Source organism: Monodon monoceros, unplaced genomic scaffold (genome assembly GCF_005190385.1).
Source record: "Monodon monoceros isolate NGI ecotype Baffin Bay Population unplaced genomic scaffold, NGI_Narwhal_1 Super_Scaffold_4, whole genome shotgun sequence".
NCBI classification, from domain to species: domain Eukaryota; kingdom Metazoa; phylum Chordata; class Mammalia; order Artiodactyla; family Monodontidae; genus Monodon; species Monodon monoceros.
Window position 1 is genome coordinate 79,042,362 of NW_021703781.1, and position 14,201 is coordinate 79,056,562.

Sequence of the window (14,201 nt, forward strand, 5' to 3'; positions counted from 1 at the left end):
TGGAAACTGGCAGAAAGACTCCTGTACAATCAAGGCTGTAAGAAAGATCCACAGGTAATCTGGTAGGAAGGGAAGAAAAGTGACCAGGTCGGGACCTGTGCCCCTGGGAGGGGATTAGAGGAAGAGGGAAATTACACAGGCAGAGAACTGAGTGAGCAGTGACAGACACAGACTGGGCATCCCTGTCCTGGAGTCCTAGAAGGGAGGGACGAGCCCCCATGGGCAGTTTGGAGGACCACAGGACAAATATGAGGGCTGTGGGCAGCCTGAACTCCACCTGTGAGGAGCAAGCATGCTCACTTGCCCCCAAGGCAGGGCAGAGAGAGGCTTCCTGTGACAGCCTCGGCACACATCCCAGCTTACTGAATGGGAGAAAATATTTGCAAATGATATGAAAGATAAGGGGTTAATGTCCCAAAATATATAAACAGCTCATACAACTCAATATCACAAAAACAAACAACCCAATCTGAAAAAATGGGCAGAAGACCTGAATAGACATTTTTCCAAACAAGACATACCAACGGCTAACAGGCATGTGAAAAGATGCTCAACATTGCTTATTATTAGAGATATGTAAATCAAAACAACAATGAAATATCACCTCATACCTATCAGAATGACTATCATCAAAAAGTCTGCAAATGGCAAATGTTGGAGTAGATGTGAAGGAAAGGGAACTCTTGTGCATTGTTGGTGGGAATGTAAATTGGTGGAATCACTATGAAAAACAGTATGAAGTTTCCTCAGAAAACTAAAAAGAGAACTACCATATGATCCAGCCATTCCATTCCTGGGTATATACCCCCCAAAAATGAAAACACTAATTCAAAAAGATACATGCATCCCAATGTTCATAGCAGTTTTATTTACAATAGCCAAGATATGGAAACAACCCAAGTGTCCAGCAAACAGATGAATGGATACGGAATATGTCATATATATATATTTTTTCCACTATATAAATATATAGTGGAAGATTACTCGGGCATGAAAAAGAATGAAATTCTGCCATTTGCAACAACATGGAGGGACCTAGACAGAATTATACTTAGTGAAGTAAGTCACAGAGAGAAAGACAAAAACTGTATGATATCACTTATATGTGGAATCTAAAAAATAAAACAAACAAATGTATATAACAAAACAGAAACAGACTCACAGTTACCGCTGGGGAAAAACAAACTACTGTTTACCACTGGGTGAAGAGAAATGGGGAGGAACAAGATACAGGTAGGGAATTAAGAGATACAAACTACTATGTATAAAATGGATAAGTAAAAGGATATATTATACAGCACAGGGAACTGTGGGCATTATTTTGAAATAACTTTTAATGGAGTATAATCTATAAAAAATACTGAATCACTATGCTGTACACCTGAAACTAATATAGTATTGTAAACCCACTATACTTCAATAAAATAAAATGTAAAACAAATGGACAGGAGAGAAAAATCAAAGCCAAAATGGTTCTTTTAAAATCTAAGTACACTGAAACTCTTTAAAAGAATTGCTTTAGGAAAAAAAAAAAGAGAGAGAGAGAGAGAGAGAAGCCCAATTATCAAAATGAAGAATTAAAAATGGAACATCACTACCCAGTCTACAGATGTTAAAAAGAGAATGAGAGGATATTATAAATAATTTTATGGAGATCAATTTGGAAATTATGAAATAGAAAAATTCCTTTAAAAAACACAATTTAGAAACTGATTTTTAAAAAAGAAACAGAAATGTGAATAGTCTTACATTTATTTAAACACTTTTAATTTTTAATTTAAATACCCCCCAAAAAAATCTCCAGCCCCAGATGGTTTCATTAATGAATTCTCTTTAATATTTTGGAGTATAATGGCACCAATCTTGGAGACATTTTTCCAGAGGCTGGAAAAGATGAAACACTTCCCAGCTCATCCTATAAGACCACTTTGACCTTGATACCAAAACCTGACAAAGACATTATAAGAAACAAAAACTACTGGCCAACGGTTCCCATGAACATAGACACAAAAATACTAAACAAAATATTAGCACAAATAACCCAGTAAAATGCCAAAAGGAAAATGCATGAAGTCTAACTTGGGCTTATTCAAGGAATGCATGGATTTAAAGTCAATAGATATGTTTCTGCTTCTGCTTCCCCTCTCCCTTCCTGACCAATTCTGTCCTACAGGTATTAGGTAGAGCAGGGAGGGCACCTATGGTGGAAGCCAGGGGGTCCTGCAGTGGGCTAGACAGGGGTGTCAGAGGAGGATCTGCACAGAGGGCCAGCCTGGAGTGTAGGCAGGGCAAGGGGTGCATCCATGCAGGGGAGGGAGTGGTGACAGAGATGGGAGATCAATTACATCCTATTGACCAAATGAAGAATCATATTGAGGGTAACAAAAACAAGGGTTCTCACAGGGTTGGAGGAGAGAGTTACAAATATGGAAGTGGAGAAAACAAAACACTGTGATGTTGGACTGGAATGGGATGTATCAGTGTGAACCAGTGGCTCTCAATAGATATTAGATATATAGATGATAAATGATAGATGGATAGGTAGATGGATTAAAATAAATATAAATGCAAATGAATATATCTACATATACTTGTGTGTGTATATACACACATCACACACCCGTGCATACATATACGTATGTATCTTCAATATACATTTGTCACCTAGCTCTGCCTGAGAGGGCCTGGGAGCGGCAACACACCAACAGCAGTGAGCACACCAAGCCACAGACCTTAGCTTCTAAATACCACTTGCCACTAAGAGAAACCAGAAGTCCCTGGAGACACGGCTTGAGCAGGAAAAGCACACAGCGAGCCTGAAACCACTATGCCAGAAGGCAAGAAAGTGCTCAGAGAAGAGGGGGCATATGCCAACGGACACCCAAGCCAGAGTAAATGAGCTCTCACTGGGTAGACTGGGTACAATTTGAGCACTGAGGTGAATAATGATGATAACAGATTATGGTCCATTGAGAGTAGTAGAAAACCATGAGTCCTTTCAGAAACTAATTAAGGAATTCATGTAAAACTCAATGGAGAACAAGATATACATAGTTCCAAAGTACCTCCCCACAAAAATGCTTGTTAATTACAAAGGAGAAGTTAGTAAATTTACAGTGGAGAAACCTGGCAGACACCACCTTAATCAAGTAGTCAGAGTAAACATCATTAATTATGAAACAAATTGGAATTATGTGTTGCCTGATGGAACACAAGATCGCAGTAGTACTCGTGTGAAGGACAGAACCTCAATCTAATTGTAAGAAAACAGACAAATCCAGGTTGGAGGACCCTCCACAAAACAAATGGCCAGTACTCTTCAAAAGTATCAAAGTCATGTAGTCCAGGGAAGACCAGGGACTGCTCTAGACCAAAGGAGACAAAGAGACAGGCAAGTGAATGCAGCATGTGGTTCTGAAAGGAATCTTCACTACAAAGGTATTGCTGAAACAACTGGGAAACCTTGAATAGGATTTGAGGATTAGATGGTATCGTGTATCAATGCAGGTATCTTGATTTGGACGGTTACATAGAAGAATGTCCTTGTTATAGAAATATACCCTAAATTGTAAAGCAGAAACTAACACATCATTGTAAAGCAATTATACTCCAATAAAGATGTTAAAAAAAAAAAGAAGAAATGTACCCTAAAAACAGGAATGATGGAGGAACATGTCAGCAGCTTACTCTCAAATGGCTTAGAAAAAGCAAGTTCTTTTACTCTACTTCCAAGTTTTCTGTGTTTGTTACTGTTTCAAAATTGTTCCAAAATTTTAGATAAATATGTTATAAATACATACATATATACATATATATCTCATGTTATTTTCTCCTTTACTTTCTGTGGTAAAAAACACACAATACTTCTTGGTGTGTCTGTGTGTGTTATTCATCACATAAACAAAATAAAGAATAAAAGAATATGATTATTTCAAGAGATGCAGAAAAAGTATTTGACAAAATTTTACAGGAATTCATAATTTAAAAAAAAAAACCTCTAATCAAAGAGACCTGCAGCTTCTGCCCTGAGTTGGAGAGAGCTGGAAGGAACGTTGTTCTCACCCTTTCAACAAAAAAGAGACAGACTAACTTCAAATCCACAAGCTTTTTGAACCCATCAGAGAGCAGAGGTCACAGAGCAAGTACTGGGCTAAAACCTAAGGTGGCATAGTACCTGCAGGGAGTGAAGAGGTGCCAGCCTGACCCCGCCCCCTGGGCCACCACACTGTGGGGACAGATTGGTGAAAGTCTTTGCACAGACTGGTGGAAGAGTGTGACAGTTCTGGGGGGCTGCAAGGTGTGTCAGGGTGTACACAGCTTCTCATAGGCTCTTTCTTCACACATAAAGAACTCAACAAGCTCTTTAAAATGCCTACTGGGCGCAAACCTGGGGCAAGAGCACAGCAGAAATGCAAAGGGACAAGAAACTCCTCCAGGATCTTTCCCTTCTTTTTCCACTAGGAAGAGTTTTAATTCTTCTGGGGAGGGGCATAAGCTGCCCTGGTGACATTGGTGAAAAATCTGCAGTTAGGGAAAGAAATGAGAAAAAAACCCCACTCCTGAGGGAGGGACAGGATCACACAGTGTGGCCACAATTACAGCAGAGAGGGAGGAGAATCAAGAAAGCCACACTCCTGAGACCCACGGACATGGGGCACATCTAAGATTAAGGCTTAATCAGGATAAAAGACTGCAAGCAACGTGATTAATTTGCATACAGTCATCTCAATGGATGCAGAAAAAGCACTTGAAAAAATGCAACATATATTCCTGGTAAATACTCTCAGCAAACTAGTTATAAAAGAGCACTTCCTTAAACTAATGAAGAGCATCTGAGCAACTAAAGACAAACAAACCCTCCAGAGAACACGGTAAAAAACTGAAATGCTTCCAAGGGAACAAGAAAAGGATGTTCTCTCTCACCACTCTTGTTCAACACTGTCCTGGGAAACTGAGTGCAATAAGGCAAGCAAAAGAAATAAAAGGACCAGATGAAATGGAAAAAACTGTCTATATTCAGAGATGGCATGATTGTCTATGGAAAAAAAAAAAAAAACAGGACAAAAAACACAAAGAATCTACAAAAAAGCTCCTAGAAATAATAGATGAGTTCAGCAACTTATTAATTTGACATACAAAAATCAATTGTATTTCTACATGCTATTAATGAATAACTGGAAAAAATATTATTTAAAAAAATTTTAAATACCATCTACAACAGCAAATGAAACAGTTATAAATCTAACAAAATATCTACAGGTTCTGTATGTTGAAAACTACACAACACTAATCAAAAAAATCAAAGAAGACCCAAGTCAATGGAAAGATATGCCATGTTCATGGATTGGAAGACTCAATAATGTTCAAATATAGTTCTCCCCAACTTAACTCGTAGGTTCAATACAACGCCAATCAAAATCCTGGCAGGATTATCTGTAGATGTTTTTCAGTGCCCTTTTTAAAAAAACGTTGCTCGCTGTTGAATTGCTTTTGCTCCTTGGCCAAAAATCAGTTGACTATATTTGTGTGGCCTTATTTCCAGTCTCTCTATTCCATTGTGTTTGTGTGTCTATCTTTTTGCTGATGCCACATTGGTTTAACTACAATAAGTCTTGAAATCAAGTCCTCCAACTTTGTTCTTCTTTTTAAAAATTATTTTGGCTACTCTCATTACTCTGTATTTCTGCACTTAAAAAAATAGAATTAGATTATCAATATTTACCTCCAAAACATCCTGCTGTGAGAGACATTACTAAGAGAATGAAATGAAAAGCCATGGACCAGGAGAAAATATTTGTGAATCACACATCTGACAAAGGACTTGTATCTAGAACATTTTGAGAATGCTCAAAATTCAACAGTAAGAAAACAAAAAACTCAGTTTAAAAATAAGCCAAAGATCTATATACTTCACCAAAAAAGATATAAGGTTAGAAAAATTTAAAAAGCATCTAATAAGATATTCAACATCATTAGTCAACAGGGAAATACAAATTCAAACCACAATGAGATATCAGAATATCTAAAAAAAAAAAAAAAAAAAAAACCAACTGGCAGTGACAAGTGTTGACAAGAATGCAAAGCAAATGGAATTTTTATATATTGTTGGTGGGAATGCAAAATGGTATACCCGCGTGGAAAACAGTTTGGAAGTTTCTTATAAAGTGAAACGTATACCTACCATATAACCTAAGCAATCTCACTCCCAAGTATCTACTTAAGAGAACTGAAAATTTATTCCGCTCAAAGCCCTATATATGAATGTTTACTGATGCTTTATAGGTATTAGCCAAAAGTAACCTTGCTTTGCCCTGCAACCAGTAAATAGATAAATAAGTTGTGATGTATCCATGCAATGGAATACTACTAAGCAATAAAAAGGAATGAATTATTGGTTCACTTAACAACAGGGATGAAACAAATGCATTTGACGAAGTAAAGAAGCCAGACCCCAAAGGCTACACACTGTATGATTCCATCTATTTGATGATTTAGAAAAAGAAAAATATAAGGTAGAAACTGCTTAGTAGTCCCCAGGGGCTGGAGTTGAGGGGAGGAGCTATCTGTAAAAGGGTAGCCAGAACTTTACAGGCGATACAACTGTGGTGGTGAACGTACAACTCCATGCATTTGTCGAAACCCATAGAAATCTGCACTACACAAAGTGAATTTTAATATAGGTAACTTTTTAATAACAATCAACCAGATTGTAGAAAAGGTCCTAGAAAGCAAGAATGCAGACAATGGTGACAAATGAATCTAACTGTATTACAACAGACTCAAACAAACACACTGAAGCGGGGGGGAAGGAAGGAGTTGACCCAAGTAACTTTGGAAAATAATACTTTGCTCAAATACTGTAAAGCTAAAGCTAAAAAGGACTAAACACAACACTGTACTCTAGTTGATAAGTTACTTTCTCACAGGGTTACTGTTAGAATTTCTGAAACTACTTATGTGAATACCAGTGTTGAACAATTAAGTAATGATAGATAATGAGACCCAGGTTTCTCACTATCAAAGAAAATTGTGACAAATAAGGTAATGACAAGGACTAGAATGAATGTGGCAGTGCTGGGCTGGAGTCAGAGGTATCAATATGGACTTAAGGACTTTTTAAGCCACAGATAAGTAGACACAAAATTAAATGTAAATGTGTATATACATGGTTTACTATACAAACATATATTTCCTAGCTTTATCTACTAAGATGGTCTCTAAGCAGTGACACTCCAGAAGCAATGAGCACACCTGGCAACCAGATCTTGGTTTCTAAATACCATTTTCCAACAAAGGGAACCAGGGCTCCTTGGAGAAGTAGTTGATTCCAGGGTTTGGGCAGGGAAAATCCAAGATGAACCTGAAGCATTATATGATACCAGAAAGGAAGTACTCAAGGGATGGAGGGGTAAGGAATAGGCCATATTGAGAGGGCACAGGTGCCAACCTGACAAAGTTCTCAATGGCTCAACCTGAACAGCTGTAGCAACAGATAAAAAGTGATGGTACTGGATTATATCTGGAAGAATAAAATAATTACGCATGAGTCAAAAAAACCCCTATATGTCACACTTAACGGTGAAATAATGAAAACTTTCCAACTATAATCGTAAAAGAGATGACACCATCACTACTTCTATTCAGCATTGTACTAGAAGTCCCAGTCACAGCAGTAGTAGTGAAAAAAAATTAAATATAAGAATTGGAAAGGAAAAAATTAAAATGTTATTATTTCACATCATGTTTTGTACTGGATTAATCAAAAAGAATCTATAGGGCTTCCCTGGTGGCGCAGTGGTTGAGAGTCTGCCTGCCGATGCAGGGGACACGGGTTTGTGCCCCGGTCCGGGAAGATCCCACATGCTGCGGAGCGGCTGGGCCCGTGAGCCGTGGCCGCTGAGCCTGCGCGTCCGCAGCCGGTGCTCCGCAACGGGAGAGGCCACAACAGTGAGAGGCCCACGCACCGCAAAAAAAAAGAATCTATAAACAGAACACTAATATTAATAGTGGATTGAGCAAGACCAAAATAGTAGATTGAGTCACATGCAATCACCGTTTCAGAGTTGAATGTTGGCAATTTCAAATGCTTCAACTAAGAAAAGTCAAATGCATTTCAGTATACTAAGAAAATAATTAGAAAACAAACTTTTCAAAGATACTTTTTAAAATACCATCAGGAAATATAAAAACGTTAAGGAGTAAATCTGACAAAAGACATACAAGATTTCTGCACTAAAATTTACAAAACTTTATTGAGAGAAATGTTAAAAGACCTATATAAATGGAGAGCTGTAATTTTGACTATTCAGTATTATAAAGTTATCAATTATCCCTGAATTGATGTATATATTCAATGATTTTGCAATCAAAATCATAACGCTTTTTGTGTGGAAACTGACAAGCTGATTCAAATATTTATATGGAAAGGCAGAAGGCCAAGGAGAGTCAAGATGGTCTTGCAGAAGAAAGACAGAGCTGGCAGGTGTAGCCTCCCAGCTACGAAGACTTTTATAAAGCTACCTTACTTGATACAGTGTGGTATTAGCACATGGATAGACAATAGATCAGTGGACCAGAAGAGAGAGTGCAGAAATAGACTCATTTATGGTCACTGGCTTTAGGACAGCGATGACACCAAAAGTGGGAAGAATGGTCTATTCAGTAGATGACACTCTGTCACCTGTATATCTGTAGGAAAAACAAAAAAAATTCCTGACCTGTAGCTCATATCTCACACCACACAGAAAAAACAAATCACTTCCAAGTAGTTTTTAGATGTAAATGTGAAATATGAAACAACAAACCTTCTAGAAAACAGCATAGAAGAATAGCTTCATGATTTTACAGCAGGAAAATATTTCTTAGACACAGAAAGCACTATACACTAAAGAAAAGGTTAATGGGTTGAGCAATAGTAAATTAGCAAAATTAAAATCTTGTTCAGCAGAAAGACAATACTGAGTATTTATGAAAGCCCTACAGCTCACATCATACCTAATGACAAAAGATTTGATGACTTTCCCTCTAATACTGGGGAAAAAGTAAGGATGGCTATAGTAAACATTGTCGTACTGGGGAGCCTACCCAGTGCAATAAGGTGAGAGACAGTGTGGGATAAAAGAGTGTGAGAGTGAGAGATCACACACATTGGAAAAGAAGAAGTAGAAAATCCTAAGGAAATAAACATTTCATTAAGATCACAAGATACAAGGTCAATATACAAAAATCAACTGTATTTATATATAGTAGCAATGAACAATTTAAAATACCATTCAAAATAGCATCAAAAACATGAAATATTTAGGTAGAATTTAACAAAATATGTGCAAGACCTGTTCAATGAAAACTATATGTTGCCACCAAGGAATTAAAGAATACCAGATAAATGGAGCGATATCTACTATGTTCATGAATTGGAAGTCTCATTTTTATTAAAAACGCAGTTCCTTCCAGCTTACTCTATAAATTCAGTGTATTACCAATCAACATCCCAGGAGGTCTTTTTTGTATAAATTGACAATCTGATTCTAAAATTTATATGAAAATTCAAAAGCTCGAGAATAGTCAAGTTTAAAAAAGAAAAATTAGAGGACTTACATTATCTGAAAATTTACAGTAAAGGGGCCACTGGGGTTCTGGCATGAGGATAAGCACACAGTGCAATGAAACAGAGAGAACAGAAATAGACTCACACGTATATGGCCAATTTATTTTTAACAAAGAGGAAAAGACAATTCAATGGAGAAAAGAATAGTCTTTTCAAAAGTCGGTGCCAGAACAAATGGATATGCACATGGGTAAAAATGACCCTTTCTCTTACTTAGTGCCATATACAAAATTAGCACAAAATGGATCATACCACAAAATTCTTCAAACCTTGGGGAAGGTAAAATTTTATAGATAGGACACAAATTTCACAAACAATAAAATAAAATGCTAATAAATGAGATTTAACCAAAATGTAAAATGTGTGCTCTTCTAAAGATGCCATTGACAAAATGAAAAGGCAAACTAAAAACTGAGAGAAAATATTTGCAAATCAAAAATTTGATAAAGAATTTATATCCAGAACATATAAAAACCTCTTAGAACTCAATAATAAAACGCCTTCCTTACAAACCTGGATAAAAGCAATAGAGAAAATTTCTCAAACGTACAAGCAATTGGAAAGTGCATTACTTACAAAACCTAGAGAAAAATGTATTCCAAGACATTCTCCAGCAGACTAAAAGATGAATCAGAATACAGAACTAAAGAGTTTTAGAATTATGTTAGAACGGCACTACTGGGATAAACAATGAAACCAAATCATCACAGAAGTAAAGGAATGTTTACCAAAAAAGTGCAGTTTTGAAGATTCAAAAATAAGAATAATTTAATAATAAACTAGCTCTAAAATCTCATAATGTAAAACAACAGAAAGTAGGTGAAGCGGGGTGGGGGGGGACAAAAGTTAGAGTTAACTTCCTCACCTCTTATGAGGCATGTCGACAGATACAAAATGACAAGCAATTTGATAAAATACACCAAAAGACCTGAAAACATTTATCCTCTTTAGCCAGAAGTTTTACTTGTAGGAAATTGTCTTAAGGAAATAACTATGTGCAAAAAATAACTACACAGATGTTCGTTGCAGCATTATTTTATGATAGACAAAGATTGGAAGGAGTCTAAATGCCCAGCAGTATGGGGCGGACTAAAGAACTATACATATTCATTCACTGAAATACTGTTTATTCATTAAGTAATATGTGGACAAAGGATATCTAATGATTAGGAAAGAATTTCATTATCTTTCTTAGGTATTTTTATGTCATTCTAGTTAAAACCAAGAATTTTGCTGGTTTATGATTTTTTTTCTTTGATCAACAGGATTTATTTGGCATCATCCCTTTTTCTCATTTCTTTTCCTAAGTTTTCTGCTTCTTTCAAACACTTTCATGTGGGATACTTCATTTTAACTTTATCTCCCTCAAAAAACTATTCAATGATTTAAATACTAGTGACTTTGTTTCCTAAAATGGCAGTATTCACAATTTATATTTAAATGAAAAGATAGGGAATTCCCTGGCAGACCAGAGGTTAGGACTCCGCGCTTTTACTGCCGAGGGCCCAGGTTTGATCCCTGGTCTGGGAACTAAGATCCCACAAGCTCTGCGTGGCATGGCCAAAAAATAAATAAATAAAATAAATGAAAAACTAAGGATGCCATCACTTAGAAGCTAGCTGGTTTGCAACACCAATGCATATAAATTCAGTGCTTAGTTTCAAACATGACACTACAGTTGTTTTTAAGTCTCAATAATTTATGGTTTTGACAGACTTGAATAAAACACTAATTACAACAAAGTATACTAATTTTATGATACAAAGAACTAAAATATTAAATTTTTACCAATCCCCAACAATCCATATTTCTAAAAGAAAAAATATACACATACAATATACATACACATTAGCAGATTAATTCAAACCAGACCTCCAACACATATATTTTCAATAAGAACTGATCTAGTAATAAAATATTCTCCACCACAAATGTAAGCCAAACCCATAATTCATTTATTTCAAGTATGTGAATGCTCCACCTTCTGGCTCACGGTCAAGCCTCTAAGAGATCCTTTGCCCGGGAGGCACAAAGTCCTCCACAACTGCCTGGGAGCAAACCATTCCAGGCAGCCATGGTTCAGACAGGGATCATCGTGGTCTGTTCCAGCAACTCTCAGACCAGTCCCCAAAGAGCTGAAGTCAGCAGCTGTTCACAGGCTAATGACAGCACAGAGAGAGTGGCAAGATGCTCAGGGCTGCAGGGAGGGCATCTCCACTCCCAGCCTAGGTGATATCCACTCCATGGAATCCTATGGACCACATCCCACCTCATTAGCTCTGCTTGGTACCTCGTGGAGCCAGCAACCCACAGCCAGAACGTTCTAGCAAGATTCCTCACTGGGTTAAGTTTTTTTTTTTTTTTTGGATTGAATTGCATTTTTATTTTTTTATATTTTTAACATCTTTATTAGAGTATAAGTGCTTTACAATGGTGTGTCAGTTTCTGCTTTATAACAAAGTGAATCAGTAATACATATACATTATGTCCCCATATCTCTTCCCTTTTCTAATGCAGTCTGCATCACCAAATTAGTGAGCATCATAAAAATTTTTTAAAAATTAAAAAAAAAACATTTTAGTTGTGCAGACAGTTTCGATGTCACCCATCCCTTCCCCTTCACAACACAATTGGGAAGGACCATTTTTGTTACACTTCAGGTCTTTCTGAAAACCACCCCAGTGTTGTTGGCTCATAAAGCTTTTTCCTGGCACTCACTCAAGACTTTCCTTCTCCTTCCTGTACAAATATTTCCCAAGTTTTCATTAGAAACAGATTATGAGGGACCTGCATGTTTTGGAGGAACCTTCTCCCTTGTCACCCACACGCGATGAGCTTTACAATTATTCCTTATTGAAGCCGAACATGTTCACCCTTAAAATTTAATGTCGAGGGCTTCCCTGGTGGCGCAGTGGTTGAGAGTCCGCCTGCCGATGCAGGGGACATGGGTTCGTGCCCCGGTCCGGGAGGATCCCACATGCCACAGAGCGGCTGGGCCCGTGAGCCATGGCCGCTGAGCCTGCGCTCCACAACGGGAGAGACCACAACAGTGAGAGGCCCGCGTACCAAAAAAAAAAATTTAATGTCAAGACACTTGAGGAACCACAGTGGACTTCTTCCCATCACTCCCCACTATGGACCAACGTGCTTCAGCTGTCCTTGGATTCACCAAGGCAAAGCCCTCGTTTGATCACATCCCTAAGAAGAAAAATTGAATCAGATCAAGTCACCTTCAGTCATGCACATGAAAAGTGAGGAAACCAAATATATTTGTCCAAAAAAATCAAAACATGGTATATCTGCTGTAGCCATGTGCCAGGCCCACTTATGGATGCTGTGCCAGCTCCCACCTACGATAGGAATTCTAGCTCACCACTGACATTTCTATGTCCCCTTATGGGGTGCAAGACCCTGCACTTCATGCTACCCTTGGAAAATCAGCAAAGCGTTGCATTTGGGTTTTTTTAAAGAAATTACACAGCTGTTGTTCATAGAAAGGATATATTTTTAAGCAACTGTTTTCCTTACTATTTCATTATTGATGTATGCGTAAGTGCATTTGACGTTAGCACCGTTCCACACAGCCTCTATTGGAGGTCTCCATTTGTTGTCACAGCCGCGGGGAAGCCATGGAAACTCACAACTGTGAAAGCCCAGGACATAAAGGATGCATTGGATCTGGTGTTCAAGCTTAATTCAGAAAAGAATTGCTTTCCAAAGACTCTCACTTTTGTTTCTAACGTGTTTGGACATAATGTTTTTATCATGGAGTTTCACTAAGCATCGTGCTAAACTTCCCACCACATGAAAAACGCCTTCTCTGGCAGGAGATGGTGTGACCCTGTGAGATAAGGTGGTCCTGCTCTCAGAATCACCAACCTTCAAACCCACGCCACGTATGCAGCAGGTGAAAATCACCTTAAAAGTGCTTTGTCAGTAGGGAGCTTCTCTGTAACCAGGAAAGAAGGATGAAGCCACACTGACTAAAGGAAGTGAACAACCCAGGGCCACTCTGGGCTTTACCCCACCATGGGACCCTCTCACAACCAGGCTGTGGCCCCAGAAGTGATAGATTTGCACGACAATCCCAGGACACCTACAACAGACTCCTCCTTCTGGGAAGTCCATGTGACTTCCCCAGGTCAAGAAAAAAAAGTCTCTTTTTAAAGAGTCACTCTATTTCCAATGAAAGAAATGAGACCTTTTTTCTTTTGTGCATCTGGAAGGCAACAGTGCTGTATATCATATTATGCATGAGGTTTCTCAGATATTTGAACAAGACTGAAGAATTCACATAACTATTAAGCTACAACTTTTCAGCTACAAACCACAAGCTCAAAGACTCGGAGAGGCCTTGAACTTCACGTAAAGTCTTCTGCGCACCACTTCTTAGGGCGTTTCTTGTTAAAAATCCTAAGAAGAATAAAAAAGGTTGGACTATTGACTCAATAATAAACATTTGATCACATCTTAAACTCGAGATCATCTGTGTTTGCATTCCCAGATTCTTTATCAGTAATATGTTGATGCATGTTTGAAAATTTATTAGATGCTGTAAAACAAATCATTAAGCAGGAAGCAGTTCCGAGCCTCA